The 12,985-nt window shown below is 40.5% G+C and overlaps 1 protein-coding gene across 1 annotated transcript in view; it reads left to right on the plus strand.

Annotated features, from left to right (window-relative positions):
* The first annotated feature begins 3,347 nt into the window (after positions 1-3,347).
* Positions 3,348-12,985, plus strand: part of CREB5 (cAMP responsive element binding protein 5) — a 356,099-nt gene continuing 346,461 nt past the window's right edge. The window contains exon 1 of the mRNA XM_019535356.1: positions 3,348-3,434. The gene's annotated coding sequence lies outside the window, so the exon portion shown is untranslated. The remainder of the gene's footprint in view (positions 3,435-12,985) is intronic.

The following is a 12,985-nucleotide window of genomic DNA, read 5'->3' on the forward strand; positions in this document are numbered from 1 at the left end:
GCCAGTTATGTTCCTGGAAAAGGCGCTGTAAATCGAAATGATGTAAATCCAATCTGATTTTCCCATAGAAACAATGTTATAATAGAAGGCTATCTTCCTGACCAAGGGCCTGATGCCCAACTTTTTATAAAAATGATCATAAATACCATATTTAATCAACTACAAATGATATACACTGTACAGTACAAAGCTTTCTAAAGTGTACTGTATATAAATCAGTTAAACAGGGCAATACAGTAACTAATCACATAAGATTTTATTTAATCAGAAGGTGGAGGAATACCTTCATTAGGGTCATGGAATTCAGAAGGGCTTCTTTGGGGAGATTTTGGGAAGCCTTAGGGCCACTTGATGGCTTTTTGAGAAACTGATCCAGGGATGTTTGTTTTGCTGCCCTTTTTTCCCATTGTAAATTTCCCTGGAGTGCCGTAAGTGCGAGGATCCAGCACTGTAAGTAATAACATGGGTGTAAATGGTGGAGCACCACAAGTGCGAATAAGTCGAAATGCCATAAGTCGAGGACTGCCTGTACTTGATGGCGTTATTGCAGTATTCAATGGGAGACAGATTTTGGGCCCAAAACAGGAAATGAGGAGCTTTTTCCTTTTTGAGAAACCCTGAGAAAGAATCACTTAGTCCCAAATGCAGTGACTTTGTTTGAACTGCTATTATTCTTGGAGAACTTCCCCAGGATTTGTCAGGTATGTGATGACACAGCATTCCCTGACAAACAGTTCAACTTTACCCCATCCCACATTTGTCGTGACATCATGGCTTTAAACAACTGTGACATGTTCTTGGGAACTTAAGTGCCTACTACATCTCACCCCAGAAGTAGCTGCAATTGTGAATAAATTGTAATATAATTTTGAAACCTTTCAAATGAAAACTGTTGCTTATGTCTACTCTGTTTTTTCAAGGGCAATACTTGCAAAATGAAAATGCATCCTAAACAGTTTAATTTGCATTAAGCCCATCATTGCTCAGTAACAAAACCTTTCTTTCCATCCACTTTAAATATTGTTTTCCATCCTTTCTTTTCATCTGCTTTAAATACAATACCAACGAATTGTTGAAACAGTAAGTAAGTAATTATATTCTAAGCTAAATACTCTATACTTTGGACTTATCTTTCAAATAGAGCAGTATTTGAGGGTAATGGTGCATGTATATATGTTAACAAGTGAAATATTTAGTTATTTATTATGGCAGGACACATTTTTGTATTATTCAAACAGTAAAAATAGGGTGTCAGAAAGGCAAACAGGTTGGCACTCAAAGGCCCTGTACAGAAGCAAAGTACTTTCTTGTTGAGTCATCCAAAGCTCAGGTGCTAAAATCCTGCACTAAGATGCTGAGTGATTATTTCTGAGTCACACTAGCAGGTAGGGGCACTTAACTCCATCCAGTCAGGATATAGAGAAAATGAGGGTGTTTCTTTGAGCAAGAGGAAACTGGAAAATGGGTAGAGAGGTGCTATCAAAACGCACAGGCTTAGGGTGATGTTGTATTATTAATAAGGCAAACTCCAGGAAGGGAGAGAGTTAGATACTGAATCCAAGGGCTGTGTACTAAAGATAGCATAGGAACATAACAGGTTCACAATACAATAGTCAATCATCTTACCAGATGATTCAAAAGATACACTGCCAAGCATTGTAAGAATATTCATTATTACAGTCATTGAAGTGCTGAGTTGCATTAGTCAGGGTGAATAATAGTTTATGTTCCATCTGAGATGCAGCACAGACTTTAAGTGTAGGTACTCCAGTTCTGCAAGCTAGGCATTTGTAGTTTGAGCAGTTCAGCTGGTTTACTTGAATAAAAATTACACACATCCTTAAGTCTTTGCAGGTATGGGACCAGGGATTTGGCATGGTGCTGATCAGATTTGTGCTTTAAAAATCATCAACAACAATGAAACAACTTTGGAGCAAGTATATTCTTGAAACAATGGCAGTGGAAATGCAGTCATAGAGACTTGCCTAATGTCACACAGGTTATAGCAAAAGGAGGGGAACCTGATTCCTAGTACATCTCCTTCAACCAGAGAAAGGGCCATACCCAGAGCCCATGGCAGGCCAGGGGGGTTGTTTGCATGTTATTTATAGAAGAAGGAAGGCGATGAGCTTAAAAAAAAAAGCTTTGTCTGTCCAGTATCCCTTTAAGTGTGTATGTGTGTGTGAGACAGAGACTGTATTTTTTCCCTGTTCATTATATTTGTCTCTCAGCCCTGTTCTGTCTTGTTGACTAGATTTCAGGCTGGTTATAAGGAAAAACTTCTGCACGGTTCATGTGGCCAGATTCTGGAATAGACCCCCAGCAGGGGTGGTGCAGGCACCTACCCTGGAGATCTTCAAAAGGAGACTGGACACACACCTTGCTGGGGTTATTTGACCCCAACAGTCTTTCCCACCCAGAGCAAGGGGGCTGGACCCAATGATCTCATGAGGTCCCTTCCAGCCCTAAACTTCTGTGAATCTGTGACTACACAGATTCACAGAAAATGAGGGCTGGAAGGGGCTTGAGGAGGTCATGTAGTGCAACCCCCTGCCCAGAACAGGACCATCCCCAACTAGATCATCCCAGCCAAGGCTCTGTCTAGCCGGGTCTTAAAACCCCTAAAGGATGGATTTTTTTTGCCTGGTGCAGGGGGCTGGACGATCTTCTGAGGTCCCTTCCAGCCCCTTACAATCTGTGGACTTCTATTGCTAGAATGAAGAACACTAGGAATGAAGCTGTGCTGTAAACCCCTTTGTAAGAGAACCACCCCCCCATATAAGAAAGGACCGAAATCCCCCAAGCGAGTCCTCCACCCCCACAGTTGTGAGCCATCCAGATCTGGAGTCGCAGCTCAGCTGAGCAAAGAGATCGCTCTGAAACACGAGGGACTTGCAATGCCCTAGGAAGTTCAGTCCTGGATTCGTCTGGGCCTATCAGCCCGTCCAGTGTAACCCCCCTGGACTTGAGTGCAGACCCCCCCTCCGACCCAATTCAGGACACAGCCCCGCAATTTCCAATCTCGGCCCCGTGCCTCTTGACACTCTTCCCTGCTTCCTCCCGAAATCCATGAAGCAGGAGATTTTTTCCAAGCTGACTCACACTTCTAATGTCAGTCCTGTCACTTCCAGCGCTGCAAGCTGTTGCTTGTGCTGTTGCTGCCTTGGCACTGTCCGCCCCCCTCTCCTCATCCACCCCTTGTACCGGGGCGGGCTGCCGGGGGGCGGGGCCCGCAGAGAGCCCGCCCCCGGCCCCGCCCCCCGTGCCGCTCCCCCCGGAGCAGGGACCGCAATGATTTAGAAGTTCAGGAATCCCACGTGACGTCACGGAGGGTGATGTAATGCTTCTCTAAATAGAACGTATTGTAACCTTCTCTCAGTCCAACGTGGTTCCTTCACCCAGGCTGCTGGTCCCTTCCCTTCTACACTTGTTTGGTAAGTTCCTAAAAATACTGATCTCCCTTTCTGAAACTCCCTTTACATTGCCTTTCAGCCCGCACTTCCTGAGCGCCCCAAAGTACTTGTTTGCCTGGGATTTGCTTTTCCAAGCAGTGTGTGTGTGAATGAACTGGGGGACGAAGGGGGGGCCAGGCGGTAAAGTGTTTGTGTGGCGCGGGGGGGGCACAATCTTATTTAATTCTCCTATAAATGGCCATTTCTTGCTATTCCGGCCGGGACTGCTCCGGACACTGGGGCGATCGGCTCTGAGTTTTGTTTTGAATTTCACTTCAATAATAGTCACTGAACGCATTGGAGGTCCCCCCCCGCCCTTCCCTTTCTCGCTTCTTTTCAGCAGGCTGGAGCAGCAAGATGCTTCTGCGAGGATGGCTGTGGTAGGGGTGCGGGGAGGGACCGGGTTCACCTCCCCCCCGGGATAAAGCGGGGGCTGTTACGGACCGAGGCGTGCGGTTGGGGTTGGGGTTTGGGGGGCGGCACAAAAAGTTGTACCTAGAAGTGCAGGCAGCAGCTGGCGAGCGAGAGGGGGAGCTGGGAGTCCCCAGCCTCGCGCGCCGACCACAAAGTTGGGAAGTTTTTGCAACTCGGCGTGTGGCTTTTTAAAAGCCAGAGCTGGAGACAGTCATTAGTATGCGGCCGGGAGCGTGTGAGCGCGCCCGTGCGTGTGTCCGAGCCCCGCGGAGATGTGCCCGCCTCTGCCACAGCCACTCGCGTAGGTGAATGCTGCTCCCAGTAAGTTGCAGGTCTCTTGCTTGAGCTTTCTCCGGATCGGGGTTTTTCTTCCCCCCCCCTTCCCCCCTTACTAGCTCAGAGAACTGGAAAGCTCTTCCCCCCCACCCCTCCATTTCTTTCTGGCATCACATCTTTCTTGCTCTTGCCGCTGAAATGACAGCTCTTTGGCTGGGGATCTGCTCTGCAAGCCCCTCTTGCGCGTTCCTCCTGCATGGTCTTGATTTCAAGCGCTGGAACTTGTCTTCAGCGCAGAAAAGTTTTACAAGAGGCTCCTTCAGTCCGCAGCAGCTCAGAAGTTTCTTCTTGCGTGTTTGTAATGGACCCCCCCCCCGCTTTTTTTCTTTCTTTCTTTCTTTCTTTTTTTTTTTTTTTTTTGCGATCCTGCACAACAAACTCATCCGATCTCCACCCCCTCTTCCCTTTCCCGGCTCCAATCCCCACATGGTGTCTATTGTTAAGGACTCGGGCTGGAGTGGGCTGTGTGTATGTTTCGTTGTTAGGTGTCTGCATCGCTATGTTTGGTTGTCTTCCCCCCCACCTCCCTCTGACATATCTCTGGGAATAAGGCTGGATCCTGGGCCATTACGTCATTCTGCAGACTAGTAAGTGTTTGATTAACAGCCTCAGATACTGTAGGGTTCAGGGGTTAGAAATGCTGACAAAGCAACTCTCTCTTTTACAACCTCGCTGGCTAAACACATCTCTAACTACGTCCCCTTCCCCAGCTTAATGCCATTTCCTCTACCCCTCCTCTCTTTTTAGGGTCCTTTCTCCCTCCATGTAGCTAAGTTTCCTAGAATGATGAGGGCTGCTGGAGTGTAAAGGGGGCTAGTTGCTAAACTCTGCCTTCACTTACTATTTACCTCGAGGCATGATGAGTGAGTCTTCATCTCCAGGGTTTTATACGTGCTTTACAATTGGAAAGACAGAACCGGTTCAAAGTAATCAAGTCCATGAATGTCCATGTGTGTGGGTCTTAACATGGAACATGCTCCTAAGAGTCTCTTGCTTCACATGGCATGACCAGATGATTTCTGTATCTTCCAGGTGAGAAATAATACACAGATAAATTAATCTCGAGCTTGAACCAATAATATATATTGAGGAGCACCTTTCTTGGGCTGTCCCTGAGATGGCACAGTTCAAAGACAACTCTGGTAGTGATCTATTGAATTGCACCAGAGTTTCCTTGTCTGGCCATTTGAACAAGGTCCAGTGTGTCAAATAGCTGTAGAGGAAAAACTTTCTTCTAAGAAACTGTCATGCTGAAATAATCCAGAAACCAGACTGTGAAGAAAATTAATGTATAAAAGAATTTAAGAGCTGTAGGGTGAGAACCAAATGAAAATGAAACAAATATAGTATCTTGCAGCCCACTTTGTGGGAATTTTGCTGAGGTAGATGCATAAATACACACTGGGAGCGTACTGTGTTCTTTCGTTCTCTGACAGAAAAATGTACATTATTAAAAGCCGCCTTTGGTATTTTGTTACTTTTAAGTTTTGGATAAAGTTGTCAGCATTAAGAAGTTAAAAATATTTAGAAAAAATTCTTAAAGTTCTTATTTGTGACTCCTTAATCCTAATGGGAGCTGTGCAGGTCGCAAAGCACTAGAGAAAAGTGTGATTAATGATCAGTGATTAGTGATAAGTGATTAGTGGTTTTATTCAAACTGTTACCTCTGACCAGAAGCACGCATCAGAGGATTAACAGGCTCTTTAGATAAATGCTCATTAGTGGAAGGGGGAAAGCAAAGATAATAGGCAAGCACACAGGGACAACTTTGGAGGAAAATCATTCCTGTCTCTGGAATAATAAGCATTATTAGCAGAAAGCCTCTTTAGTTTAAAAGTTGCTTTTATCTTGTAAATCAAAGTTAGATGTAGAAGTTCACTGTGCTATTATAACCTAAATTTTCCCATATCCACTGGATGTGGATTATCCCAGTAGTGATATTTATTTAAACAAACAATTGAATTTTTAAAGAAACTGAACATTCACAAAATCTAAAGCCTTGTATCTTAAGGTATCCACTTCTTACATAGCAAGTGAAGCTTGCTTACAGCTAACTAGATGGCGCAGTACTGTTCTTTGTGAATATATAGTTCTGGATTATGAACTGAGCAAGTAGCTGCTTGCTAGATGTCCTTCAACACTTACAACAAAGTTGATTCTGTGCTAGGTTGGAGGCTAGACAGTCCTACAAGTTTTTAGTCACATTTTCCATGTCAGTTAATCTAGTGAGTTAAAGGCTACTGGAAAATGTACTCTCATTACTAAAAGAAACAGTTACAGAAAGAAAGTGAGAGAGCGGCAAATAGTACAACTTGTGATTTAGCTCTTTACTTCCCTGTTCTAGTTATCATAAAACATCAGACCTTGTTTCTATAGAGTTTAGAAAAATAAGATTCTTATGGCCTGAAATACAAAAATATAGAAATACACAGCAACGCTTTCTACTCTTAGCTGCCACTAGCCAAGGGAGTGTTAAAATTAGATACATTTGAAAGAAAGTTGACATGATGGTTGAACAAAACAGCTCCGACCTGATTTTATTGAACAGATAATGGTAAGAGGTCTTTTATTTTTTCTTTTGACTGACTAAGGATCTCTAAATTATTCTATTTTTATCGTGTTTGGATTGTATAGCATTAGTATCTATTGCTGTCCATAATATTTGTCATGTTTCTACTGTCTTGACTACATAAGAATGATCTACAGTTGTCTGAAGATGTCCAGAACATCATACTTTCAAAACCAAAATGTTTTGTATATACATTTACAGCGGAATAAAACCGTATTACATTAACAAAAGTGAAATTGTCTCCTGTTTTTGTAATTTGAATTGGGGTAGTCTTATGAGGAGTCATATAACATTTTATGGAAAGACAAAATTTCTTTAGATTCCTGACTTAAGTTTAGATGGACAGTAAGCTCTATCTTGGACTACTTAATACTGGATACAACTATTCTAGAACGTAAACAGATGTAGTCCTAAATATCTTACTCCTAAATTACTTACATTAAAAAATAAATTGAATATATTTAGGAGCTGCTCCTAGGCCAAAGAAACCAAATTAATAATCTGAATTGTATTTACTGAAACCCAAATTTGTCTGGTGGGGCCCTGGGAGTGGGATGGGTGGTGGTTAGAAAGTAGATCTCACTGCTTAGTTTAGTCCAGGAGTGAAAGGAGGAAAGAAAAAACAGTCTTTGAATTGAGAAAGTAAAATGGGAAAGAGTTATGTCTGTAATCTTGTTTACCATTCATTAGAACTACTTGCATGAATAACGGGAGCAAGTTCTGGCCCTCTATGTTTAATTTAAATGCTCATTTGGTTAGTTCACTTGAGAAAGGAATCTCAGATATCCTGAAATTGCCTAAAATTGTTCTGTTCACTTCCGAGGGGTCTTTTGGCAGTTTTTGTGGGAGTTAGGGTTCATTCCTACGGTGATGGAAAGAAATGTTGCATTGCCCTGAGATAACATGCTTCTGTTTAACTCAGGCAAAACCCTTTTTGACGTAGGTGAATTATATGGAAGGATTTGGCCCTTATCTGTTAACCTGTATATTTTTAGCCATTTTAAAAATTTCCTTCTGGGACTCCAGTCAAGTTACATATACATGTTCAAGTATTTGAAGAAGTATTGTTGTCATGTTGTAGTCCAACTCTAAAATACAGTCTCTTTAATCAAGGACCTTTCCAGCTCTGAGTTCCTGTCTCTCTAGCTAGCAACATGTTGAATTTATTGCAGACTTGTTGGTTTGACTAAAAAACCCCTCTGCTTATGGATTAGCCTTCTTTAAATGTAAGCTTAAATACACTCAAATTAATTTTGACATAACTTTTTCAATAATGACCCTCCCCACAAATTCCTCTTTTTAAAAGAAATGTTTAGGTGGTGTGGACCATATCATATTTCATATTCCCAAATTTGATCAAATGGGAATTTTCCTTAGGTAAGGCCTACAGAATTTGGCTTTAATAATTTATTTCTCTACATACATCCTCTGTCTTGGTAGAAAGGCTCACTTTAGTCCCACTAAGAAGAAAAAGCAACAGGTCTTTCAGTTCCACTTCAGTTTCATTTTTGTTTTATCGACTAAATGAATTTGTGTTTAGCTGACTTGTCTGATTTTGGAGTCAGCTTTTTACATATGCATTTTCATCATGTTAAGATGATGACTATTAGTGTAAACACACAAAACATTTTTGAGATTCACTCTAACTTAAGCAATAGTGTCAGGGCCAATGTGAGATGTCTCGATAGTTGGAATACTGTAGAGGGGCATAATTTCTCTCAGTTTTTCACCAATGGTGTTCTGTATGTCAGATAATCTATTCTACTGATCTCTCAGAAATCTTGCTTTCTAAGTAAGATACATATTCATTTCTTTAAAATGTAGCCAAGTATAGCTTTTGATTTTATACATTTTCCTGTAACAAAATTAAGGCACCTGTAGCTTTTAGTGACTTAACCACCAATACTTCTTTTTCTTTTACTACAAATTGCCTTGGAACCTTTATTTCAGAACTTTGAGGTTATATTTCTTCAGGCAGACAAAACAATGATCTCAGTTAATTTCTTATCTTGTCCAATTTGAATATAGCCATATCACAGGAATAAATAAATGGTTTTACAAATGTGTGAAAGATTATATACATATGTACAACATGGAGGCATTTATATACCTTCTGAAATAAATTATATTACCATAAATGTAATCATAAACTTGGATATATGTTTCAGATGCACACAGTGTAAAAATAGCTATTAAATGATGCTGTTTGTTGAAGCAAAAGTATGGTAGCATCCAAGGAAGTATTTTGTTGTTTTGTACACCTATCATTTATCTGTATTGTGGTACTGGTTGATATGGTAACCTTTGTATTTTAAAATAATAGCATGTAATATTTTCAGTGAAGAATTATATTACTCTGTAATTAAGACTTTTGGTATTTAGCATTTTTTTATTATCCATCCCTGCTTCATTAGTGGCAACCTATAGCTGCAAATCTGGACTTAGAGATTTTAGACAAGAAGATGATTGTACTGCTTTATAGGTTAAAATGGCGATATCAAATACTATTTTATAAACAAGAAGAGATTTTCTAAGGATTTTGTTAAGGGCCATAGGATTTTTGAAGTAAAACATTCAAAGCTTACTACAGTTTCCTTAGCTTAAAAGATGTTATGCTTTCCATTTTTGTTTCTATCTCCCTTCTTGAGAATTTGCTCAAGAAGTCAATCCTACACCTACTTCAGAATAAACGTTTTGGAAAGTTACACTTAGCAATGTTTTGTTTTTCATTTTTATAATCACATGCTTTGAGTTAATTAGGATCTGTAAGCCAGACAGCATTCTGCTCAAGGTGGTTTGAGAATGTGGTGGCATAGCAAGGGGACTCCAGTATTCTGATTAAAAAGAATTATAATGTCATTCAAGAGGTAGCCAAGAGTAAGAGAATTTCAGTTTTACATAAAAAACAATAAATGCCATTTATTTATTTGGGGCCTAATTCTGGTTTTACCGTTCACCCACAATTCTTACAGCTTTCAGCGGGAGCTCTGAATAAGCCAAGTAATTCAAGTTTGGGACTTGTGGGCTTTATGCATTTACTTTGTACATTAATGGCCACCTCTTCTATTTCCTACATCAAATATAGTATTTTTCTATTATATTTCTTTGTTGTCTTCTGCATCTGGTATTTTCTAATACTATGTTCCTTGTTTGCCCTCCATTTCAATTCCTTACATTTCGAAGGACCTCATGTTTCTGGTGTACTAAGTTTCAGTGAAGAGATTTGGACAATTCCAGCAAATTCTTGTATTTAGTTTCTCAACTGCCAGGACTGAATTTAGTCCAGTTGGCTCAGTGACATATTGCATTTATGTTTCATTGAGTAGGCATCAGAGAAATTAATTAATTAGATTGAAAAACGTTTTCCTGTGGTTAGATAGAATCAGCTTTTCACCTGTTGCATTGCAGATTCATGCACTGTTACCCTATATTGTGTGTAATTCACATCATTTATAGCCTATTTCTTTTTAGCTGTTCACAAGTACTTAGAAAATCATTTGACTAATGTGGGAAATAAACAGGGGCTAGCAGTTCCCAGATTTAACATCTGAGTGTTTTTGTTCTTCAATCCCTGATTGGTAAAACTTGAGTAATGGTGCTTAATATAAAACATTCAACACAGGGGGCTCTGTAGCACAATACTTTGAATTTAAGGTTAGATTTAGGATAAGTTGTATGGGGTATTTACAATTGTACAAGCTAAATAGAGTTATTAAAGGGAAAAGTAACAAATGCACTGTGTTAAAGCATTTTACATAAGCATTTCTCATCACTTTTCAGTTTTAAAATATTGAATTCCTGATAAGTTGTGCTTGGACATTTATTTTTCCATATGACATTATTTTAACTTAATTGGGGAGCAAGGCACTCTAAGGTGTGAATTGCTGTCTTATTAGTTCATTTTATTAAAGTGGGCGTTGATGCTGCAAAGCAGTTGTCATTAGTGCCATGAGCTTGAGTTCAGTTATTTACACTCCAAATGGTTACTGCAGTTATACCATTTAGAACTCTTGTATTTTAAAGAGTATATGTATTTGATGGAACTCCGGTTCTGAATGGCAAATCACATTATATTTATAGATATTACTCAGAATTGCTTTTAGCCCATCAGATCTCCCTTGGGGTCTAATTCTGGTCCCAGTAAAAGCATTGTCACTGAATTCAATGGAAACTGCATAGGCCTCTAAAGATCACATGTTAAGGTGGACAAGTAGTTAGGTGTGTGTGGTGGTTATATAAAGTCTGGGAATGTATTTCTCCAAAGGGCATGAGATCTTTGTATGCTAGTTATTCAGAAACATTAGCTAATGTACTTTAGAAGACTCCATGGTGACTGGGGAAATTGAAAAAAAAAAAAGTTCCAAGAAACTCAAAGCTGAACAGGTGAGATGGAAAAGGTTGTTTAGTCACGTTGTTTAGAACTCTCATTAACTACAATTTAAACTTCAATGTCTAATGAAAATTTAGTGGGGAAGAAAGCTTTAAGTATTTAGTATTTCCTCTCATTTAAAGAGATATCTGAAAACTTGATATTGACATTTCCAGAGATCTCCGGTATACTCCTAGCTTTCCAGAGTAAACAAGGTTTGAGTTGGTAATTTTACAATTCTAAAAATACAGCCTGGGGAATTCTTACCCAGTCCTTATGCCTCCAAGCGTGTGTATAACTCTTTGGGATTTTTTTTTATCTGACAGTTAAAAATTTTAAGTGCTGTATTTTTAAAGAGAAGGGGAAAGAATTAAAAGGAGTGTGAAAATGTTAGTAATATAAAAAATGAACTAACTTTTAAAATTCTCAATAAACTGCAGGTACAAACAAAACAGATTTTGTAAAAATAGATTTTAAATTCAAACCTATAGGCTTGGTTTATTATAGAAATTGAGAGAATTATATTTCAAACATTTTAGAAAAATTCTTGATATAATCCTTTTAAATGACAAAGCTAGTTGTATCCTCATTTTTAACTTACATTCATAAAAGGGAACAGTCCTTTTGAAATCTGTAGTTAGTTATACTTGTGTAATAGTTGGGGAGAGAAGAATGAAATTTATAGGATCTACTCTGAATGTAGTGCATGAGAGGTGCATTCAGCAAATCCCATTATTAAAACCACGAGTCTGCCACAGCAACTTAAGCATGTCTGTTTCTTTTAGATAAACTTATTTCTCATGTGACTACTTTTATGAGGAGTGGGGGGGGATACTGAAAATACTTTTGTGCTCCATTAATATTCCTTCCATGATCTCTCTTTCCTCTCTCAGGCTTTATGTATGGGTACTCAGTCTACGCTCTTCATCATCTATGCGTGTGTGTCTATTTCTCTGTGACAGTCTCAGAACCTCAGGCTTGTATAACAGATATCAAAAACTTACAAGAATTTTCAGTTAAAAATAACAGGATCTGATCCTTCTTTTGACACTGGTGCCTATTTTACTCTTAATTACACAATTATGAGTTGGGAATTTTTCCTCTGATTTCAGTGAAATCACATTTCTGTAAAAACCAGGCCTGTGTGAAGTGGACAGTATTTGCTTTGGATTCAGCCGATTCTGGGGAAGGTGATTCGATTCAGCTGAATCTGATTCAGAGATCTGACTGCTGCCAAATCCCCAAAGCTCTGAATCAGCCAGGTCCATGCACTGTCTGCTCTCTCAGCCCAGCAATGACTGACTCGCCCGCCCCAGCTCCCAGCACTTGTTAAAAAAAAAAAGCCCTGACTCACCAGGTGCTGCTGGGCAGGGGGGTGATCACCGCTGCCCCCCACTGCCCCACGCTGCATGGGGGGCTCTGTACAAGCCCTCCTTGGCCTCTCCACTCCCCCAACCCCCCCATGGGTGCCCTGCCTGGGCCAGCTCCAGACCTTTAAGAAAAAAAAAAAAATGAGAAAATGCCCAGACTCACCGTTCCTGCCAGTGGGGGTGATCCCCACTGCCCCCCGCTGCCCTGTGCCATGTGGGGGGTTCTGCATGAACCCCCAAAGCCCCACATCTGCTGCAGGAGTGGTGAGTCCTGGAGATTTCTCATGTTTTTTTTCTTAAAGGGTTAGAGCTGGCCCAAGCACAGTACCCGTGGGGAGCCTGGGGGAGCAAGGGGGGCTCATGGCAGAGCCCCCCATGCAGTGTGGGGCAGTGGGGGGCAGCAGGGATCACCTCCCTACCTGGCAGCACCCGGTGAGTACCAGGGCTTTTCTTTAAAGTACCGAGCTGGGGCGGG

The sequence above is a fragment of the Crocodylus porosus genome, unplaced genomic scaffold (assembly GCF_001723895.1).
Source record: "Crocodylus porosus isolate Cpor-Errol unplaced genomic scaffold, CroPor_comp1, whole genome shotgun sequence".
Classification (NCBI taxonomy): Eukaryota; Metazoa; Chordata; order Crocodylia; family Crocodylidae; genus Crocodylus; species Crocodylus porosus.